At 28.1% G+C, this 25,587-nt stretch overlaps 1 pseudogene; it reads left to right on the forward strand.

The window, feature by feature from the left end:
- The first annotated feature begins 5,302 nt into the window (after nt 1–5,302).
- LOC119677327 lies at nt 5,303–24,650 on the forward strand (annotated as a pseudogene).
- Nucleotides 24,651–25,587: the final 937 nt, after the last annotated feature.

The raw sequence follows: 25,587 nt of genomic DNA on the forward strand, positions 1-25,587 counted from the left end.
ATAACTCAGACTCAGGGATTGCTCGGTTGTTTCCGGTTTATGTGTATAGCTCCAAGTCTTATCTGAAGTTACCATGCATTTTAAATTATCTTGATAATCAGAAAGCATTGTTTGACTACTTCTTTGCTCAACAACATTGATGGTGGTGGTGGAGCAATGGCACAGTGCTACAGAAATGAAAGTGGGCCAGCTTTAAGTCAAAAATATTTCTTCATTAACTCCATTAACTCCATTAACATTGACTTCCACTCGCACTAAAACTATTAAGCTTACTTAGAACCTTTTTTGGCGAGCTACATTAGATTATTTTAAGCAAAACATAATAACTACCTAATATAAGTTGTTTCATTATCGTCAAATCCCGTATGACCATAAGGGATCGTCAAACGAGTATTACGGAATGTGTAATGTCAGATTAAACAAAGTTATGTATGATCGTTTTTAAATTGAATGTGAATTCTGTCTACTATGCCGCAATGATAATTTAGTATCTTCCAAATGATTTTTTTAACGGATCATGATATACGAATAAAATGTATGAGATGATTTCTATTGTGTTAAGTTTTAAGTATTTCTAAATTTATAGTATTTTTTAGATTGAAATATGTGAGATACAAATATATTCATAACAAATATGGTCATATGGTTTCGACGTGAGACAGCATTCATCCCTAGGGGCGTCTATTGTCTGATCCACTTTCGTTCATTAAGCGCGATCAATTCTCGCTGAACTTGAAGGAGAATTGACTCTCCGCTGGAGTGAGAACATGGTATGCATTTACATCTTCTTTCTTCAACTGCGGCTTTAAACATATTTTTCACTAGAGTTTGTTTGTCATTCACTCTTACGACATGACCAACACGTACGTGATTAAACCTTAGTAACGTCAAATCTCTAGTATTGCCATAATGAAAGCCAGCGTCTTTTCTTTTTATCAATTTGGGACACTTTTTTCAAATTTACTTCAATAGAAATCAATGCTACTAATAGAGATTCAGACTTATCGTTTGACGACGCAGTCAAGCTTATAGTAAATGAAATTCTTATAATCCTACCAAATATATAGCATCTTCTTCACCTTCTTTGTAGTTAACACCGAATGGAATCGTAGATAAAAATTTAATTCCAATTTTTATGGCTTTGTTTATGAGTTATCTAAACAGGCTTAAAACGACTATTCAAATACAGGCTTCCTTAAACCTTATTACAAATTTTATGAACTTACGTACAGTAATTTTCACAACAAAAGCGAAAACACCATTTTCTACAGATGTTTGCGATAGGATATTTTCCTCAAACATTGCCCAAATCTTTTTATCAACTGTTTAAACAAAACATCAATAAAAAATTATTAGTTAAAATACTCGTCAGATATCAAGCAGAAAAGAGGTCTGAATATTCAACTTCGACCTGTCAGCTGTCAAGTACTACGTGGATTGATAAATACCCGCCCTAAGTAATAAAAACGTATTTTTTTTGGAAAATTATATTATATGCTTCAATAAGATCCCTTTTAGTTCGACACACCGAGTCCAACGATCTTTTGGATGCCTTTTAAATAAGAAGATTTATCAAGTCCTCCAAAATATACCTCAGTGGAATGGGAACCATTTCATCATTTGATGCAAATCTCTTTCTCTGAAGCTATCTTTTCAAGTTCGGAAACAGCTAAAAGTAACTGGGAGCCAAATCTGAGAATACGATGGGTGAGGACACAATTTGTACCATAATTTACTTAGTTTTGCCATGGTTCTCATTAATATGTGAGCGGGTAAATTATCCTGCAAAGACAAAATTTTTTTTTTTCGACAAATTTGGTCGTTTTTCATTTAATCGATCCAATAATTTGCAATAGGTGTCTGCCGTTATTTTTTTTCTTTTTCCAAATTGATTAAGAAAATTTTTCCAACCGATCGTGGTCGTTTGGGAGCACTATCCCCGGGCTGTATCTGTTCTCTGGCGTGTTGTTTTCCGTCAGGTGTGAAGTTATGGATCCATATTTCATCAATTGTCACTATTAACCACTCACAGCCAGCTAGATTGTGCATAAATATTTTCAAATAATATTTTAAATGAAGAAGTCGTGGTCGTTTTTGGTCAATTGTGTGTAAATGCGGCACCCATCTTACCGAAAGCTTTGTCAGACCCAAATAATCAAATGATATGTTTGTAATCTTTGCTATCTCACGTAATTTAATTTTGGGATCATCAAACACAATATCTTAATATTTTCAATATATTTTTCAGTTATAACTTCTTCTGGACGATCCGGACGCTCTTCATTAACCACGTTTAAATTATTTGCTAAGACGTAACCGAACAACTGATGAAGTCAAAATTTTTACAGGTGTCGTTTAAAACTTGGCACATAGGTATACAAAATATACTTGATTTTGTTCCTGCATTGCTATCTGTTGTAAAGTCAGGTAATCCAATCCACCTATTAGAAATTCATTAAAGTTTGATCCAGAAGACTAACTATAAGAATAAAAATTAAAAATGGCGACAAAATAGAATACATGATTGCAGGAGTGTAATATTGTCACTCTTTCAAGTATGTGCACAATATGTGCGAAAACATATAAAGTGTTATTTGCATGGAAGATAAAAGAAGATGAATTTGGCTAGAAATTAATGCTTTTATTTCCGTATGCATTATTTAATAACTTAGTTTTAGGGATTTTATGCAAATAATGTATTTTGTATGGAGGTAAAGTGAAATTATTTGAAATTGTGCCGCTTTAATGCAAAGGAAATCTGGTCATAAGATGAAGTCTACTTAATGAGTTATACATATACATATGCACATATCCATATACTATATTACATGGTTATATTCCACACACATATCGGAGTTTTTATACTCTACCATCCTATATATCTGCTCTAAAAAATAACAAATTTGAAGGTTTCGCTGGGCTGCAATTACATTTTTAAATCATATTTACATGATTGCGATTTTAGTAGTTTTGAACACAACAAAATGCTTACAGAGAACAAAATTTTTGAAAAAATAACTTTCTCTTCAATAATTTTGAACTTGTATTATTAGTCAAAAACTAAAACTATTTATTTTCTCTAACAGTCATAATGATTGTAAATGATAGTGAAATGATGGTAAATATCATTACAGTTTTATTTTCGTATGAAAAACTAACAAATCAGCTTTCAATTACATAACATATACATACATAACCAGTCATACAGTATATACATATGTACATACAATTTAAAGGCTCTGTAAACATAAATTCTTAATATGTACCTTTACTCACTTCTTCAGTTTCTACAGATTCATAATACCATTTCAACTTTTTTTGACCATGGTTTCCAGTTGCCATATAACATATATATGTATGTACATGCAAAATACAAATAAAACATTCCACATCGTATACATAAACGTAAAAATGTTCGTTTTTAATACAACATGTGTTCCGACGAAGTGAATACACATCTGGTACAGGGTGTTTCAGAATTGAACTGTAGCAATTGACAATTTATATATAGATGCAGATACAAATGTATGTACATAAAACGTTTAATCTAAGCACTTCAACACTATGTCTTTACAAATGTTAAACATTTACTTAAGTATTTGATTGTAATAAGCCAATTTAACATAATAAATGATGCAAAGTAAAGCGAAAGTCTATTTGCAATCACATATTGAAAATTTGGTCCACTTTGGCGAACCAAGATTGATTTTATAAAATTTTATATCATTTCTTGCAGGTGCTTACATCAATTAGATCAATGAAAAAGATGAGTACGTAGAGAAGCCATTTTAACTTTTGCTACTTAATAAATTGACACGAATAATTATCAATGTTTATTTGTAGAATTCTTTAATAGAATTCTGAATAAAATTTTCTTGATGTATGCGAAAAATTTCAGGTGATTAAAGCGATTAAATGTTCAATCATTTTTTGAATCAAGTCCATAGCATAGCAGTAGAAATATGGTAGTTACTATATTTTATTCGATAATGTAAAATACATGTCATTGTGTATAATAAAAACCAAACATGTTTCCTTAAAAATAATTTTAATTTGTTGTATAACATCACTCATGCATACATATATTGTATGTATGTAAATATGTAGTAATAACATTGTATATGAATCAACTGGACCCAGTGCGTAAATCTAGTGTTAATTATTTTATAAATAATTTCTATTTATGTATATAATATATAACATATTTATAAATTATAACATGTGTATATACTCATGCATAACATTTCTGCATAATATGTACATATGTATCAAAAACATTTCTATGTTTTATGTACATACATTGTGTAATATTTTCGTATTGTATGATATTAATAAAAACGTATAAAGCCGCTACTAATGTATATGTATGTTTATATACATATTTGCATTGACTGTAGTAAGTCATTTGTATTTCCAGATATGTATATATGTTTATTAATACGCACGTAAAAATATAGATATATATGTACACATGTACCTATATACGCTTCAAAATCCAACAGGGTAACAGAGGACAGAATTTTCATTACTCAATATAAATAAAAACATGTTGCATCAGACATGTATAATGCTTGAAGCATACCATAGCGATGATTTTCTCTTGTTTTGTTTTGTTTTCTTTTGCCGGTTTTCTGTTATGAATTATTTCTGCACACCAAATACAAATTTTAAGCACACATACAGTGAACAGGTAGCGTAAATTTCTGGCTTAAAATTTAGAAAATATATATTTATATATTTATATTTTTAACAATGCAATGCAATCACATCAAATCGTATCTCATGCATGCATACGAATCTACATAGAAATTTGCGTTTCTTTATTTTTTGACTTATTTTACTTTTACTGTGAAATTCGTAGGCATAGTAGATTGGTTTTGTTGAAAATATTATGTTTTGCCGCCAGAGCATATAAAATATTCAATGAAGTGATACTGTAAAACTGATTCAACCCACAATATAAGGGTGAGGAGAGTAACTTACTATATATCAATATAAGCGATACAATATGAAACTGTCTGCTGACGCCATCGACGTTGTATTGTTGACAATTTATGGCTCTCTTTTCTTTTTGAAGAGAGTTATAAAAAAAACTGCTGAAAGCAAGGATGGTTGAAAATAATTTCGTCTCGTCTAGTTAGTATTGAGCTTGTGAAGTGCGAAGTTGTGTTGAGTGTTTGTTGGCGGAATTTAATAAAAGTGATGTTTAGAAAAGATCTCAAACAAAAACCGCATATCAACTAGTTTTATTTTTTAAAATTTTATATACATTGCAATAAAAATTTAAAAGTACAAAATCATAGAATTTCGGAATTAAAAATTTATTTGCAATAATTGTTGAAATTGTGTGGAAAAACAGTTTGCTGTAAAATCTATACAATATATGACGATAATCATGTAAAATGCACTATTTTTTTCATAACGTAATGAAAAAGTGTTAAGGATATGTTTTGCTAAGTGTTTTCAATATACATATGCATGTTTGTAAAACGTAAAGAGCTTCAATTTTAGCTAAAGACGATAAGTTTAAATAATAGACTTACGAAGTATAGTTAAAAAATCATGTCTCCTATGCAAACAACTTCTTCCTCGGTTAACACAAACAATAACTTTAACAATTCAAATGTTAATAACAAAGAACAATTTTTGCGTTGTTGCTATCCTAGCGGTGATTGCCTAAGACTTGACAGTTCAATTTCATTTGGTGATCATATTGAATGCGTACGTGTAATATGCAATAATGAGAATTGCTTCGTTGGACAATATATGCATCGTGAATGCTTTGATGCGTGGGAGCAGTCAATTCTCGCTACTTTTAAATCCATCGGACGTGCTCGTTGCTGGTCTGACAGGCAACGTTCGCAAAATTTGTGGACAAAAAAAGGGTACGAATTAATAAACAAGTCGTGTGTTTGTAAATGTGGCAGAGGCCATATTCGAAAGGATTTAGACTGGCCATTGGCTAACGTAACCAAAAATATCGGAAACAGTCTCTTTACAAATGGTATTGCAAATAGTAATCGCTTGACAAATAGTGTGACAAACATTGAAAATTGCAATGATGACGATGAGAAAAAAAAAAAGAAAAAACGAAATCGTAGTCAAAAAGCAGTGATGGCTCTATCAACATTAAATACAAATGCATACCATACGAACGGTCAACAAGAACACAGTGGATCATATGATGACAGTAGCTGTGTTGCATCCGTAGTTGGTAACGGTAATGCTCAAAATACCAGTAATATTAATTCAAGTAATGTGATTACTAATTGTAACAGTAACAATTTAGTGACTAATCCAAAAGTTGGAGTTATTGGGTCTGGGTTAAATCATAACAACAATAATCAACATCAAACATTTTCACATATTCATTCCCAGCAAAATATTTTAGCATCAATAAACAACATTATTAACAATAATAATTGCAATGGCAATATATTGGGAATAGATTTATGTACTAATTCTGAGAGTATTACTTCGACCGAAGAGTCAATATCGCCATCAACTTCTCAGTGCAGTGAAGATATTTCTGTTTTGCCAAAGTGTCAACAAGTACATGAGCAGTCACTTCAGCAAAATGTTTACTCAAAAACTGGTATAAATTATGCAGACTGTGCTATTAATTTCAACAATTCTAGTAGCGCTTCCTCTACACCCGTCTTGATTAAGCAGAAATCACAACAACAATCTTTGCTTCAACTAAGTCCAGAAACGCACTCTCTACATGGTGCAGATTTAATGCAAACAAATATAGTTGATCAGCAGCAATTAGTACAACAGCAGAAAAATAAAGAAGTTGAGATATATTCAGAACGCGTTCGGTAAGTTTTTATCGTAAAAAAGTTTTCAAAACTAAACAGTTAAAAAAACAATTTCAATTTCTTAATATTCATTTAAAATAAAAATGAATATTAAGATAATCAGTTATATAAAAAATGCAATACGAAATTGCTTTTGAAGCATATTTATATAAGTTTTTTAATTTTTTATTTTTGTGTAATTATTATTTCCTTTTTTTATTGGTTTTAATTTAATCTTAAACTAATACGTAAAATTTTAAAGAATAATTAGATCAAATCAAATATAAATAACATTTATTAAAAGCATTGTTGTTTGGCAACAATTTTATTAGAAAAAAATTTTTTTTTGAATAGACGTTTTAAAATTTGCTCCTCTGTTAGTGAAGTTAAATTATTTGTTTGGAAAATATCTCCTTGTTACAATAAAACATAGATCAGTCCAAGTCAAATGTCAAAAATATTGCCTATAAATAATATAAGTAACGATATTACATTTATTGTATACTAGTTATATAAAATTTGTTAAAAACAAGTTGTCAAAAGATTCGAATTACAATAAGTAATCACCAAATGTATGTGTATGCATTGCATATCAACATCATTAAATAAGCACATTCTGCTTATTTACATTTTCTTTTACATAGTTAATTTTTTTTAAACAATTATAATTCTTCATCTGTTTTATGTAACAATGTGCATATTTTGTATTATTGCAATCCTTTAATATTTAGTATATATATATATAGGCAATACTTTACCTTGGCGTAAAGTAAACCTCTAGCAAGGAATGGTGTGTCGAGTTCACAAACCAAATTTTTTTTTAATGTAGCATATTTCTATATCGTGATAGTGTAGTTAGGTTGTATTATACAAGTTTAAGGATTCAAATAATTTGTTTCGATTTCTTTTGCAAAGCTATACACATATATTTAATATCACAATTTTAAGCTCGTGTTAGTAGAAACTTAATAATTCTGTTAATATTATTATTATGTGGATAAAATAGTCTCATATCTAAAAGGAATGCTATGTTATATGTATGTATGTATATAAATAATTTATGTTAGCGATATAATTTTTTCCTTTTCTTTGTTTGGTCTTAAGTTACAAAGTTTATAAAGTTTTCTGTAAAAATAATTCTATGTTTGTGTAATTATTCAGAGAATTTCTGCACTGAAAAGGCTTCATGGAGCAGATACTCTTGTACCTTTGTTTTAAACACTCTCATATAAACATACATATAATAATGCATAGACACATTTTCTTTTATGCAGTACCTGTAATGTTTAAAATTTCGTCAGATTTTATAAAACATCTTTAGAAATTGCCAATAAAAATTAACAAATTTATATTTGTTAAATAAAAGAAAATATATCTATGCATAATAAAGTAGGATATAAAATATTAATAATCAAAAATAAATATTTATTTATATAACTATTAAATTGTGTACCTTAATTTTTAATTTAAAACATTAAATAATTATTATGTGATAGTAATTGTATACTTTTCACCGCAGATTAAATTTTAGTGTCTAATAGTTAAAAAAGTTTATTATAATAAGTAGCCGGAAAAATAAGAATAAAGCAAGTATTATTTCAAATGACTTGTTTTTGTTAGAGCCAAAAACTTTAAATAATTCCATATACGCATTTGCAATATATACAAGTTTATAGTTTAAATTACATAAATATTACATATATATTGTATATATATATATGTATATATATAACATAAGGTACAAAAAAAAATGTACGGTACAAAATTTTGTTAAACATATGAAATAAATAAAGAACATATGAAATAAATAAAGATTCCTTAGAGCTATGAAATGGAAATGGCATATTACGTATAAAATACACATATGAACTGCAAATGATGTAAGCGATGAATATATATATATATAGATATGTATAAATACAAACGCATCTACCATAAGTGTATGTGGAGTACATATTGCTTATATATTAACAGTTCATAAGACGAAAAGAATACAGTGCCTTTGAAATTAAACAAAGTCATGATTAATAAAAAAAAACGAAAACAAAAGTGGTATTCTCTCTTACTCAATATTTGCTTTCAGTTTCACTTGATCTATTCTCTCCCTCTCTCTTATGCTCTTCTGTGGAATTAAATCTTATATTGAGATATTAACGATCCAACATAGTAACGATTTTAAAGTTAAAATTCTAGAATTCTGTTATATAGTTGTCTATAATATTAAACTTATTTTGGCTTTTATTCTTTCAAAACTATACACAAAAAGTCGTTATGTGCTCTGTAATATCTCAAAATTGTTGTTAATTTTTGAATGCTTTGCTTGTTTCTTGGTATTTTTGTGATTGTTTTTTTCTTTTAGTGTTTTTAGCATTTCGTTTTGTCAATTGTTTTGTGTGTGCTTTTATTATTCTTTCTGAAGAATTAGGTGTTGCCATACTGTAAATTTCTTCAAACCTAAACAATTGCGTATTTGCTACACAACGTTTACACTGGTAAGTTTTTGGCAAAATTTCTGCAAACATATTTTTTCACTTAAGCATGATATAGACGATGCTATATATCTGCACACCAAGTATGAAGTTCAAGTATGCGCTTTGCTATACACTTTGAAACAAGGTTTGCATACTTCATTTTGATTTATTTTCTACAGCGTTCAGAACAACAGCGGAGCAAATAAGAGTGCAAAATAGTAATCGAAACGGAAAGAATAGAGATGATAACAGCAACATTTTATTTATTTCAAATTATAAAGATTTCATATTTCTTAGAATTAAACATAATTCTTAAAACTAAAATTATTTTTAATTTAATTGTTTAAAATGTTGCATTTTAATATTTTTATTCACAAAATAATTTTTAAAATATAAAAACTTTCTTAAAAAATGTTTTTAGTACAAAATAATTTTTAAAATATATAAACTTCTTTAATAATTGTTTGTAGCACTTTTTTTCAAATTTGTTTCATTTAAAGAAAATAAATGTCTACAACTTTTTCAGTTATTTTACAATTTTTTTCCGCAATCTTTGCTAGTCCGACGCTCATCAAAATTCTTAAATTATGAGAAGTCTTCCGATTTCGATATACACAAGAAGACATGTGTGCAGAGTTAACAAATAATTGAACAGTTTTAAATATTACCGCATACATGTCTCAGACCGAAATTTGGTATGAAAACTTGAATATAGATGGTGCGATTTGGTAGCACACATACCTTGTCTATAAACATGTAGTATCGTCTATATCCTGCTTAAAATATAGAAATTATTGTTCCCAAACGGAATTTGAAAACAATACGTATTTGTATTCTAACATAAAAATCCTATCAAAGTCTAGGCACTGTAGACGCCAAATTACAAGAATTCATAAAAATAAATGTTACTGTAATTTTTTATAATTATAATTTTATGCATATTTTTTTCTTAATTGTCTAATGTTATATTATAGAATTTAAGTTATTTTTGATAAAAAAATAAATAACTGTTATAACTAATTTTTATTTGCTACCTTTAGTTCGACTTCTGGTTGTAATGGAATATTTTCTCGCCGATTGGATTTTTCATCCTTTAATTTATTACCAAAAACACGTCTTAACTCCTATCAAGTAAAGGTAAGTCCTAATATTATATATATTAGCCTTAAGTTCTAATAATATATGTAAAAATTACATTCATATGTATTTTTTGTTATTTTAATTTCATTAATTGTGTAACTCATCCGCATATATTCTTTTTAAAAATGTTTCACAAAATTTAATATTACCCCTTTACAATATATCTGAAAGACGATGTTTTTTTAAAGCTCTAATTAACAAAATCAAAAGTGCTATTTGCTTTTATAGCGTTACCCATATGTCTTACCACTTTTTTGAAATTCACGTTGGATTTATATTTAAGCTCTCAAAAAACGCATCGTTTTGCTCCCTTCTCATTATGTAAACAATTAATTTTCAAATCGTTTTATTTACGAATAATGAAATTACTATTTTCAATTTTATTGTCGAAGTATTAAGTCTAATTTCTTTTCATAAGTTAATTTGTGAAGTTTCTTATTTGATTTACGAGGTCGATATTTATTAATTGAAAATACCATCTGTGAACATTTTCTATTTATTTAGATAAAACTGATATTTTAATATATGTATATATTGTATAGAACTAATCCGTTCCAATTATGCTTTTTATCATTGATTTTTCTGGTTTGTAAAATATAAAAGTAATGCTCACATGTAATATATTTATTGTAAACAATTTTTTTAGTAACTAATATTCAAAAAATAAAAATATTTAATTCAAGTTATTAGAATATATGACAACTTATTAGTAGAGTTATATATAATTACTAGTAGAGTTATATATAATTACTCTACTAATAACTATATATATACAATGTATGACTAAATATATAAAATCTTGCTATATGTATATGTTGGAATATGTAAGTAAAATATTAGTATTTTATATTCATCAATCTTATTACTTCGCGTCTTATTACTTCGCAATCTACGGTTCAAAAACTTTATTAAATGCTCCGATATAACATTACGAAGTCCTCTTCTTTCTTATGTAAATGGGAAGTTCAAATACGGCCATAAAATTTCATTCGCATTGCAATATAAAAAAAATTTTTTAAATCAATATATGCAAGAATAAAATTAAATATTTTTTTAGAATCCAGTATTATTAAAAGGATTGATATTATCTGTCTTTAATTTGATTTAATTATCATATTACATATTTGTCACAGACTACCAACTAGGAATCAGTTATGAATAAAATATTTTAATGCATATATTATAAAAAGAATATATAGTTATTTCATACACTGCACTTAGTATACCTAACAATTTAAGACTCTCATAGCTAAAATATCGGTAGTTTTTGACTGTTTGTTGTTGTATTTATATATACATATACGATTTATAATCGTAAAGAGCAACGAATTTTCACGGCCATGGCCACGGCCATTGCCATGGTCACAACTTGTGCAGAGTTGATTCTACTTTTAAAGAGTGTACGTATTCATTGCAATGTTTTTCTTAGTCAACAGCCGGCGTTTTTAGTATGGTTCATTCATTTTTTATTTGCAATATATATATACTTTTATACGTTCAAAAAGCTTTAAAAGAAGCTTTTAGGCACGTACTCTCTTATATGCATCCCTAATTAGGCTTCAGATAGGTTCTGCGCATGTTAGGTTCTCTCATTATTGTTAGACAACTTTTGCAGTCTTTCCACTTCCACTTCCACTGCATAAGGCAAAGTTTAATGTCCTTTCGAATATTTGTATGTAACACGAGACATAGGATACTAACCCATGCCGAAAAAATCGAAATCATTTTTATATATGTATAATACACCTATGCGCCATAAAAATAAGTATATGAAACCGTATTTTCATTTCAAGTATTTTTTTTATTGTATTGACGGCATTGATCAATATTTAAATTTTATTATACTTTAAAATATTTGTATTTAGACGGCGTTAAGGTTGTCCTATTTTATGTTTGCTAAATGTACAAAAATATAATAAGTTTATCATTATGTATCATAATAATGCTTAAGCTATTAAAGTAAAGTTTAATAATGAGTAGTACTCATTGTCATTATAAAAGGGGATGATAAATAAAAATGAGACTTTAAATAAAATAATTTTTGATAATAATTAACACTAAAAATAAAAAATTTGAAAAATTGTTTATAATTTTGGTTGGGTTCAAATTACTTTAAAGAAATAAGTTGACATATTGATAAATGGTGATTTATTTTTTCCAGTAAAAAAAATTTTAATTCGAAAAATTAAATACAATATATTTCAATAATGAAGTGTTTTTTTATACGAACTGTTAATGTCCCTGGTAACAATATTAACTTCTAGATTTTATAAATATTTAATATTAAGGGTGAATTAATATAAAAAATTATCTCTACATATAACAAAAACTTGATGAATGGTTGTTTTCATGTGGACACAGTATTTGTTTCAGACATCAAAGTTATTTTGTACGCCCAAATACACCCAAATAGAAACGAGTATATTAAGACTGACAAAATGTTTGTAACGTAATGAATGTGATGTTTAAGATTTTATAAGTTATGTATTCTTGATCCGTTCAACCAAATATATTTGACAATATCTGTTTGTAAATATGCAAACTAGATTAGTTTTTTTTTATCCACATTCAGCAGTGATTTCGCAGAAAAAGATTATGCGTGGACAAGAAGACACCAAATTTTTCTAATGAAGAAAAATCTAAAATGTTATACAACGGTTCGTTCCAGAGTATCTTGCTTATATGTAATATTAATTGTTTTTATTAATTATACCATATTATCTACTTTTATCAAATTCACTATGTGTATATCAATATATTTGTTAAATTTTATTAGTGCATCTGAATATATAACTTGTTCTTTTTTTGTTCATATAACTCATCATTCAATAAGTCGTGTGACTGACACACAGATGGCGCGCTATTGTTAAATCCATCTGACGTTTATGAAGAACCAACCTTCAAAAGACTATATGTAAAATTTCATGACATTTCGATTAGTCAACAAAAGTTACAGCAATGTAAGTGAAGCTACTTTAGTTATTTTCAAAACAATGGATTCAAAAAAATTTCGTGTGTTAATTTATCATTGCTTCTTGATGAAAAAAAAATACTGTACAAGTATTTCAGCAATAGCTTCAAAAGTGTCTCTGCTCCATCGAACGTTCTGGTCCAATTGAGGTGGTTACTCCAGAAAACATTAAAAAAGTCCAGAAATTGTTTATATTTAATCGTAAATTGAAATTGCGTGAGATAGCTGAGACCGTAAATACATCAGAAGGTAGTGTGTTACAATTTTGCATGAACATTTGACCATGAGAAAGATCTTTTCAAAGTGGGTGCGGCGTTTACTCACAGTTGATCAAAAACAACAACGTGTTGATGATTCAGAGCAGTGTTTAGCTATGTTTACACGTGTTTACAGATTTTTTGCGTCGATATGTGACAATGGATGAAACATGGATCCATCACTTCACTCCGGAATCAAAACGATCATCATCTAAGTGGACTGTAGCCGGTAAACCACGTCCGAAGCGTCCAAAGGCACAACAGTGAGCTGGGAAGGTTATTGCTTCAGTATTTTGGGATATACATGGTTAATCTTCATTGACTATCTCGAAAAGGGAAAAACCATCAATAGTAACTACTACACGGCATTACTGAATCGTTTCAAAACAGTAATTGTGAAAAAACGACCGCATATGGCGAAGAAAAAAATTTCGTTTCACCCAGACAATGCACCATGTCACAAGTCAATAAAAACGGTAGCAAAATTGCACGAATTACACTTCGAATTGCTTCCTCTTCCACCGTATAGTCCAGATCTAGCCCCCAGCGACTACTCGCTATTCGCTGATCTCAAAAAAATGCTCACAGATAAGAAATTCATCTAAAATGAAGAAGTAATTGCTGAAACTGAAGATGTAAAATTGTTATATTTAATTACAAAAATATATATAATTTTAAAAGTATTGCTAAAAATATTATGTGAAAACAATAATTATTTGTTAATAATGTACTGCGTCTTTAAAAAAAATAGTTTTCCAATTCACGACTATGATTTATCGCTCACAGTATTATATTTTTGGCACCGAATTGCAGCTATTTAGGTTTGGAGCTGCGTTTACTTAAAACGCATAAGTACAAATCATTAATACGAGGGTCACAATTATTATTTTGATCCTTGACAACACTGATTGTTGTTTGGTGCCATCTGACGTTTCGGTATGAAAGTAACCGAAACCTACCTACCTTAGACTTTTTGTCAAACGAATGTTATTTAATGAGCGATGAATCTAGTAACGTTTTTGTGAGCGCTTAGGCTAAAATATATCTTTAATAGAATATATATGTTATTCTATGGAGCAATTCGACATTATTTTGTGTGTTTATAAAACGCACTACTCACTTAACGATATATCCGTTTCTATTTTTTTTTTAAATGGTCCGATAGGACCTACACATGCTATGGAATAAAATAATTTGAGAGAAACAGTTTCTCGAGTAATCCACAGTCGACGAATACCGAAAGATCTTCGTTAACGTTTTTAGAGTTTAATGTGAAATATCACAAAAAACGTAATGGTCCATGACCATTAACAAAAAATGTTTTTAAAATAGCATATTGTACATACATATTGTAGTAATAAAGAAAAAACATAAATAATAAAATATCAGGCTATCTATTATATCATGTCCATTACATAAACGGAAGAGAAATCCTCTAAAATAAGTAATAAGAAAAAAATAATCATTTACATGTAATGAACTTATGAAATTTGTTAATGTAATACGTAAATAAAATGATAAAAATGCAAATAAAAATTAATCTAATTATATATATAATCCTATTAAATATTATCGATAATAAAAAATAATTTTCTGTATTGCACTTTAAAATTTCCACTTGGCTGTAATTATAAATTAAAAATACAAATTGCAGAGTCAAATCCCTGTAAGAATAGAAATAAGAATATTCAAAAGGGTTTAAAAATGTATCGAAACCAAAATACAATTTTCATGGTTATATACAAAGTAATGTTATTTGATACCTAGGCTTGTCATTAAAAATTTTAAATTTAAGCCTCATTAATATCTAAAAAAATGTTTACATTTTCTTGTATTATTTTGAATTAATATTTAGTTGAATAATTTTGTTAGCTTTAAGGATTATTCGCTTTGAAAATAATAAGTGACTCATTATAAATAACTTGAGGTATGTATATAATAACTTGTGTGTGCTGTATAATTTATGTGTATGTAATAATGTTGTTGATTTTGTTGAAATAAAATGCCTACCTGAATCCAATTTGTGAGCATCGTATTTGCTATTATTACAAAAAAATCACATACACATAGATCCAGACCACTTCGATTGAGTATATTTTCGTTGAAATCCAAATTCCGTATTGAGACGAACACAATTGCCAACTCTTTAAACTTAAAAGCTATCGTTTTACATATCAAACGGTTTAGGTACTCATTTGTATGACATGTTTTTAAGGTCTTTCAGATTAGTTTTTGAAACATTTTCAGAAAATATTCTTCATTAAATATTTAGACTACTAACAAATAGCGTTTGTGAATAATGAAATAAAGAACTGAAGTATGCTGTGGTAATTAGCATAGGATCATTTACATAATGATTAATGTCATCAATTATAAAATAGTGCAGAATTTTTACAGTTTTAATCTTATTTTAAATTCTACATCTCATTTTATAAAAATATGAGTGCTATCCTAAAATCTAATAATTTTGTTATATTAGTGACAGAAGGATGAAAGTATTCATTCAACTTAGTGGAGCGAATCTTCAATTAATACCGTCAACGAATTTGCTATGTCGACGATTTTTAAATTTTTTTTTGACAAAACATTCATGTCGCGCATCATTACAAATAACAAGCCGTTGGTATATAAATAATCATACCAAAGCAATGTTTAAAGTGTTTATTTAAAAATAAGTGTTTAAATTATATATCCAAAACGACCAAAAATCAAACCAAAAAATTTTCAAATAATCAAGCATATTCGAAAAAAATTCATTTTGAATCGTTATAATTTTTATGCCCATACATTTAAAAATATTTAATGTATCAAATTAAGAAATTTTTAATGGGCTAAAAGTTATACAACTTAAGTAATATAAATCGTTTTTAAGATATTAATTTATTAATATTATTATTAAAATATGTATTGAAAACGAATCCACGGAATCCATATAATATTTTTTCTTTCTTGAACCCAAAGAGAGAGAGAGAGAGAAAAGTCTTTGGAATTTACTCGGCATTCGCAGAAAACACCTTCTATATATAATATGTATAAAATTGTATGCATTGTTAATAAACAGTAATGAATGTAAACACTGTACCCTCTTCGCTTCTTCTTTATCACACTTCATTTCGAATAAAACAACCTTCCCCTTCCTTTTTGCTTTAAGGCTCAGTTATTCGGTACGTACCGTTCGAACTTAAGCCTTAGCGAAATGCATACCCAACCACACTTGTGTATTTCGCTTTGACTTAAGATGTTACGTTACGTTCCGAATAACTGAGCGTTAACATTCGAAACAGCTTATGAGTATATGATACGATTTGAATTTCATTTGAAAGCGGTTAATTCTTTTTTTTTTTGTAACTTTTATTTTGTTAAAAGATTATAGAGTAAATTACTACAATGCAAAATTGAAAAGGATAGATAACAGCTAAAATATTATAATAAAATTTTCAGTTTATTACATAGGTCTGGCACTACTGACTTGCATGTTTCATACAGCACAGTCGGCATCTATAACGCCTAAACGTTGAACCACTCGTACATGCCATTAAAAACGCTGCTTGTTGCGTTTCTCAGCTGCATCGGGTGTTGTCATTTGGCCGCCATCGCAATCTAATGTCAGATATTATTGCGGACGCTAACCCTACAAATAAATAAAGTGTATCCACAAACGCATTATATATATGTATGGGTTTTATAATAGATTTGCCTTGTGTAACTTGCATTTTTACTTTATACATGTTTCACATCCAAGGCATCAGTGACACATGCGTTTTCATATATTTTCTTACTTTCGGGTATAAATATGCAAGTTTTTAAAGTTGCTTTGCCTCCTACTGCATTCACACAGACTTGGATTTGTTATTAATACATACGACCTGCAAATAGTTTGTTTCAGAAATATTTTAGATGGACATAATTTTGTAATAAGATATATGTATGTACATATTAATTTTAAATATTAAATTAAAAATATTTATTTTGTTTAACAAATGGCGTCTTTGTTTTGCATTTTTTTAAATGCCTTTATTCAAAGCCTTAAAAATGTAATTATAAACAGTTCGTTCCCTACCTTCGAATCGCGTTTGTGTTAAACTACGTCGATAAATTTTCCACTGCGTATATAATCATTAAAAGCGTGTCAATTCACACATTTCAGCAGCTTGCATAGTTGGCAGCTGCTTCACTTCATTTGCGTAAAATGTCAGTACCCTTTCGATTGCTATCTATGGTTTTCGTTTTCAGTTTTATCCGTATTCCGTATTGCTCTACTTGTCGTTTTTGCAGTGGGGAACAACTACAATATTTGTATGGTTTAATAAACTTGCCATAAATACAATAATTGGTACGCGAAAGCTTGTTTTATTAGTTTTATTTTTTAGATGCAACATTTTTTTAATTTTCAGGATCGTATATCTGTTATCAACGAAATTGAAGTCTTTGTCCACTAAACTGGAAAAAAATATGATAGAAAATTCCTAGATTCGAATCTACTTTTAAAGAATAAAATTTATGTTCCACAACTATAAGTTGTTTAGTAAGTTCAAAGAGCTTGCTAATATACATTGTGTGTTTTGTAGGGACATACGAATAAAGTTTTATATGTGAAGATTCGAGTATTGAGTATTTCTTAAACTGGAAAAAGTTCAGAAAAGTGTAGTCCATTTTGACGAAAGGTGTTAAATTGAATAGTATTGAGCGGATTTATCTCATTCTAAATAGTCTAAAATATGTCGTCTGCCATATTAAACGAAGAACATTGTATCAACGATGACGATGACAACGTAGTACTCAGGAACCGAGTCTGGTTTTTTTTTTGTATATAAATTTCTGAATTTTTGTTGATAAAAGCAGTAGGTTCGTAGCTTTGAATGACGTATACAGAAAAAGTCTCTTAAATGAATAAAAAACTTTGGTTAAAAATGTTGCAAAATAATAAGTTATTTATATATATACATATAAATAAAAAAGTTAAGCGAAAATTTTATTCCATTCCTTTCATTATAAATAAAAATCCATACGAAATTGCTGTTTTTACAATATTCAATGATTGATTTAAAATAGAAATGCAAAATATTTGTTAACGTTAACTTTTGTGTTCTCATTTCAAATAAGGGCGTTTCGTTAATCCATTACTAGTGAACTGCAGGAAATGTCATTGACTCATTCATAAAACGCAAACTTTTATATCTGACCTGTCTATTGCTTTTGTGTTGTTGTGTCTGCTACTTATTCCTGTTTAAACTTTCGTTTAAATTTTTTCTCCTATACTTGTTCCATTAATGTTGGCTATTAGTACGTACTTGAGCACAAGCAGTGCAGTACAGTGAAGAGAAATAAAAAGTTACGCATAGTTTTTACATTGTTAACTCATCTTACCAATGAGCAAATGGCGGATAATTTATTGTTTATATGTTTTTTTTGTATTGTAATTATTTTTTAGAAATAATGATAATATTTTTTAAATTGTAGGTATTAATTGTATTATAAATCATTATCTATATGAATACAGATAATTTCCGAATTTCCGTTACTGTTTCAAAATTCGATAATATTGGAAGTAAGAATAATTTGAAACTGAAAATTATTTTCTTTTTTGAAATTTATTTCATATTACAGACATGTGAGCATAGCTAGCTGGTTACACTAGGCAGTCAACGCCGTGTTCGAAAAATTAATAAAATACTGTCTTCTGTGTAAAACTCGGCAACAGCTCTAAGAGATTTGTTAAATTTCGAGATGTGTTACATATCATATTATAAACGAAGGTTGTGTATTAAAAATTTTTAAACTATTTTACATTGTCACTAAAATCTTTTGACAAAATACTTGTATAAATAAAATTTATTTATGTATATTTTTAAAATTTGATTACAATAAATTTTATGAAACGCTAACTCAACCTAAATTAACGCAAAATACATTTTTCCATCTATTTGTTATATAACTTCAAAAGTGATGATATATTATCTGAAGAAAACCTTGTCACATGTGGTTGATTAAAGTGCTAATGCTGTGTTTTGATTTTTTTTGGAAAACCTTATAGTGGGTCTTGAAAAATTGCGGTTCACACTGATGCAGCATAGACCGCAATAGGTTGCCTTATTATGTTCAAGCCTGGAAACACGTCGTTAGAACTTTTCAACCAACCGCAAGCATACTATCCAGTATGACACCTAAGAGCTGTGGCTTGTTTAACGTTGATATCCTGAATTTATTGATTAAAATGGGCACTGTGAGAGAAGTTTTCTTAGACTAGAAAGTGAAGATTATTACCAAATTATCGTATTAAGGCATACTGTTTTTGTAGTATTTTACCAAAATACAAAAAAAATATATGAAAGTGGCGACACTGACGTAACATTTTTGACTTTTGTGTGTTCTGATGTATAATTAATGTGAATATCTAAACTGCATGAATTGTGAAATTAAAGAATAAAAAATAAACTTACTGTTATCCTAAAAAACATTGCTTTACTTAAACTTGCTTATTCGAATAGTAACAAAGACAACAAATCTAACTAAATTTAAAGAGAATTGTTGTTGTATCTATTGTTTTCATCCTGGCTAAATATTTTTGTTTCAATTCTTAATGTAAATATTTGCGGCTATTTTCAGTTATTTATGCAATATAATAGTTATCCTCGAACACTTTGAAAATATGTAATTGTTATAGTCATTTTCAAAGTGAATTGAAGCGATTATCTATATTTCTGATGGTATCAACTGGTGCTCTCCAAAATTTGTTCTTTTCTTTTTAAACTTGATAATGTTTAAAAAGTAAGTTGATTTTGTAATGAAAATATTTTCTGTCCAAGAAAGTGCCATGAAGCTTACAACTTTCATATTTTTAGTATCAGTAGACTGTGTTTTTAATTATAACTACTATTTGTTAAATATACGTTATCTCATTGAGTCAATTTTATACCAACTAGTTTAGATACACGTATTTTTACTTTTAAGACTAGTTTATAATATGTTTCACTTTTAAGTACTACAAATGTAAAAAAAAAGGTTGTTAAAATTATTGATTAAATACGTTGACAATTTTTTTTACCTCAAAAACTTTTAAATGTACTATTTTTTTTAGTGTCAATATTCATAAGTTAATTTATTTAAATAATTAATTTTATTTAGTTACTGGCAATTGTTTCTTATTAATCAGTTCATTTATTTACAGACTCGTAGGTGGATTTTGTGAGGTATTGTTCGATTTGGAAAACAGTATACGGACATATTTGTTTCACAGTTTTAGAACTTTACTAAACACGCAATAAGGATCTTAAATAATTGAATATTTACTTGTACGCCTTTCTAGCTTATATAAAAACTCATTGCTTTAGTTAATCCCGGTTGCTTTCCTTATACTTGTGCATGAAGAGTTATTCTTGTTATTTGTTTGAGCGCATAGCTTTCAAATTAGTGCAAACATTCATTAATCGAATTGAGTGTGCAGTTAAAGAAAGCACACAATTCTATAAGTGAAAGTGTGCAGTATTAGCACATTTCATACACAACATCATCGTTTCCACCCACAATCTGCGAATTTAATTTTGTGACTTCATTTCAAGAATGATTGTTTGTTTTTCACTTGTGATAAAGCACACCCTTTCCTATCTATGAAAATACTGATTACTTTATACAGCGTCATTCAATCGCTTCTTAATGTTGGCTTTTTGTTGTTTATTTAGCAGCGTGTTAAATTGTTTTTATTTTTGCAGTTGAACCCATTTTATCACCAAATGTAAGTTAATGGGAAGATTCTACAATCTTTACTCAACGGAAACCCAAATAAAGAATATTTGTCTTTTTTACAATTAAAAGTTGAAAAGAAATGGCATTTATAACATTTGTAGTTTTATTAGATATAATTTTTTATTCTGTTTAAAATAAATGCTTTATATAATAAAATAATGTATACAAAAATATTTTTATAACTTTATAATAATTTTTATTAAAAATTGAAATTTTTAAATATTTTTTTTTCAGATTGAAGATGAAGGCAATCATGGAAATGATGAAACCCGTCTTTTTATACTGTCATCATTAGCTCAATCGCAAATGAGTAGAGTTTCCTGTATACTATGTGAAGAACCAATGTTAGTTTTCGATCGGTACCCATTAATCGATGGTTCTTTTTTTTTGAGTCCCAAGCAACATTCCTCTAGCTGTATTGAAGTAAGTGTAAAACCGATTAATATATAACTTATATTATATTATTTATTATTTCTTAACGTGATTGATTTTTGTGTAATCGTTATGAAATAGAAAATATATGTCATGATATTGGTGTATGTTCAATTTTCAGAGAACATAGACGTATTTTTTTTTTGTAAAGCACTTCTGTCCGAAGAAGCTAAAGTCTTGTTAAACGGTAACAATATTTATAACCTGTGCAAATTTCTAACAGAAGATTAATTATTGATGAATTTATATGAATTATAATATTAATAAAAAACACCACTTTTTGTATGCTAATATGACACACAACAAATATGCTATTGTCAAATAAAATCTTAAGTAAAATTCTAAAATTTTTGTAAGTGCTGTATGAGTTTTTGAATCAATAAATAATAAAATAATAATAATAATAATAATAATAGTAATAAATAATATATTATTATAAATAATTAAATCTAAATCTAATTACAAAGCATATAAATCGTTTGTACAATTTATAGACGTAGGTTCGAAATATTTTTGTTAAGAATCTAAAACAGGTGTTATTGATATGTATATATTAAAACATTAATATTAGAATAATTGACATTTAGATTTATTCTATTAAATTATTAACAATAATTAATTTTTTTTTTTGTTATTTTCTATATAGGTTAAATACGAAGGCCGTTCACTTTATTTGACATGTGTCTGCATGACTTGTTTAGATGGTACTTCCATGAATCGTGTTATTACTTGCAGGTATTTTTTGTTGTTTTAATTTTTTCAAAATTATGCTGTACTAATATATGTATGTATCTTGTGATTGTTTTAGGTTTTGTAACGAAATTTGGAATGGATCGAATTTAGTATTAGGAACCATGTATGCTTATGATATTTTTGCTGCTATGCCGTGTTGTGCTGAACGTCTTAAGGTAAAAATAAATTTGTAGATACTATTTTGAAGGACTTTGTATTTTTTTAAATTGAATTTTGTTGAAACTAGTTATGGTTTAATGTAAATTATTTTGTTTTGTGCTAACATGGTTATAAATACTAAATAAAAAAAAATGTGATTACTTTAAAACGCGACTAGCTTTTGTGTTCGAATTTCGTCACTAATAAATCGTCACTAATACATATTAATTACAACATATTCCTTAACTCACTTGTTTCCATTTTTATCAATAGTGCAATAATTGCTTCAAATTATTACTGCATCCGCAACAACGACTTAATTTTTACAGTGATTACTCGCATAGTGTGACTTGTCCATATTGCACTACTCAGGATACACACTTTGTGAAACCTTTAGGTTTCTGTTTTACTAAGCATAACATTGGTCGACAACAACAACTCGCATAACATGAGGATTCGTTGGAGTCTTCAAAGTTAACAATGATGCCAAACGGCGTCAGGATGAATACTCCAACTAGAAAGCAAAATGAAAACAATGATGAAATTAAAAGACTTCTAATTTTTAATCCTGATATTGATTATACAGCCCCTTTTCAACAACAAGTCAATCCAGATATGATTGGTTCACATCCCCATGCACAAATTCATCAACAATATTTTACCAAAATCGTGAATAACAGTTGTAATCAGGTAAAACAACAACAAAACCAACATCATCGCTCGACAGCACTTACATCATTAATTGGTGATGTAGATTCTGCTTTATCCAATATCTCGATATCTGAGTTTTCCACAATAAATCAAATATTTCCTCATGTTGCAAATACAGCCATTTCACAACACATGCCAACAAATCTGCCTATAAAATATAGTTTAGAGAATACATCTAAAAGTGACGAAAACATAAATAAAAAATATTTCTGTATTGCGGAATTGCACAACCAAGGGCAACACTATATGCACGAAAATATAGAGTTAGTAGAGAGTAAACGGGACAGAATTTTGACAGAAATTGGTGGTATAAAGAATATTGGAAATAATATATTGCAAAATAAAACTATAACTACATATGTACCATCTGGAATAGGAGAATCACTAAAAACAGATAGTGAGAATGAAAAGAAAGTAAAAAATTGTTTTTGGGGTCAAAATCCCGTGTTGACGCCATCAGCTTTTAACATTCTTACACAAAACGCAAATAAAACAAACGGTGCTATTTCTGCATTGTGGGGCTGTGAGAACAGTTCCTCAACTTCCAGTGGTTGCTCAACTGGAGGTACCTCGCAAGCATCACTAAGTCCTGCTTCAACCTCTTCACCAAAACAGATTAATCATATTAACCGTAAAGACTCTTTATGGTCACCACAAATCTCACCAGTTAGCAATATTCTCAAGAATTGTAATAATAAAGTCAATATTGATGTCATGGACCCAACTTCACCGTTTTCATCAACAACCTCATTTTCATCAAATTCAAATTCAACTTCAACACAATTTGAATTTGAAAAAATAGATACGTGGCATAATGGTAGTTCTTGTACAAATCATACTGCTAAGTCGCTAAATACAACTAGTAATTTGAAGTCACTAACTGAAGGTCCTACACAATTCGCTAATATAAGCAAAATTTGGAATGCAACAGAATCAATTCGCAATTCAAATGATTTGTGCAACTCAACTTCCAACGTAAACCATTTGCCTAATGCAAAAAATATTTGGAATACTAACAGTAACTGTGGAATAAGACGAGCCATCACTAAGCAACAATTTTCTCATCAAAATAGTGTTTTCCCCAATGCTGATGTTCCCGCTCATTGTGATATCAGGAAATCCGACGTCGATAGCAAATTTTCATCGGACAATTCTAAGCAATTATTTTCTGATGAATTTTTAAGCTACTTAAATGTTTAAAATACTATAATTACATTATTAAATTACTTAAAAAAAGGAGAAGAATTTACTCCAAACCTTTCACAATTTTTTTTTTTTTGAATTAATATTAATGTCAAAAAATACTCAATAAGTGAATTGGCAATTGTTAAATTAAAATTTTTAGTTATATTTACGTTAACTTTATAGAAATAATTTTTACAAGTTCCACTATGGATATTTATTTAATTTTAGTGAATTTATTAGTTAAAAGTTGAATAATAATATATTCAATAATCATTTTCATATAGCAATAAAGTTTCAGTAACAGCAATCTTTGCTAATTGCTTAAATATTAAGCAGTTGATATAAAGAACTCTTCATATATATAATATATTGGTGTATTATGTATACTCAGAAAGGAATTTCGTAATTGAATATTTTATTAATTGAAACTATATTTCATTCATAATTTCATTCAAATCTATAATTTTACTACTGCCAAAATAAAATTTTTTTATAATGTGTTAATCTTTTTTTGGCTACCAATTTATTAAAGTCAGTGCTGTACTTTGTAGCAAGTAACGATAGTTGGTTAAACATAAGGCCAAAAACAATATAACAATATTTACTCAATTATCCTAAAAGACGAATGTTAAAACGCGCAACTAAATGAGTAAATTTAATTTAATTCTGTCAAATATTAGCAGAAGCCTATAGATTAAAAGTTAAATTACTATTATTTATAAATATGAATAATCTGATAATGTATATTAAACATTGTCATTTTTTACATTTTTTATATTCTCTGCGCGAGAGGAGAAAAATTAGTTAATATCTAATACTTTCGAATGAAATTAATAATATATAAAAAATTATTGTAAATCACATTAATGTGAGTTATTTATTTATTTAGAGCTATTTATATATGATGCATTTTTATAACAAAGTTCGAGGCAAATAAGATAAAATATTATGAATCATAAAAATCAAATAATACATATGTAGAAACT

Source organism: Teleopsis dalmanni, chromosome 2, assembly GCF_002237135.1.
Source record: "Teleopsis dalmanni isolate 2A chromosome 2, ASM223713v2, whole genome shotgun sequence".
NCBI classification, from domain to species: domain Eukaryota; kingdom Metazoa; phylum Arthropoda; class Insecta; order Diptera; family Diopsidae; genus Teleopsis; species Teleopsis dalmanni.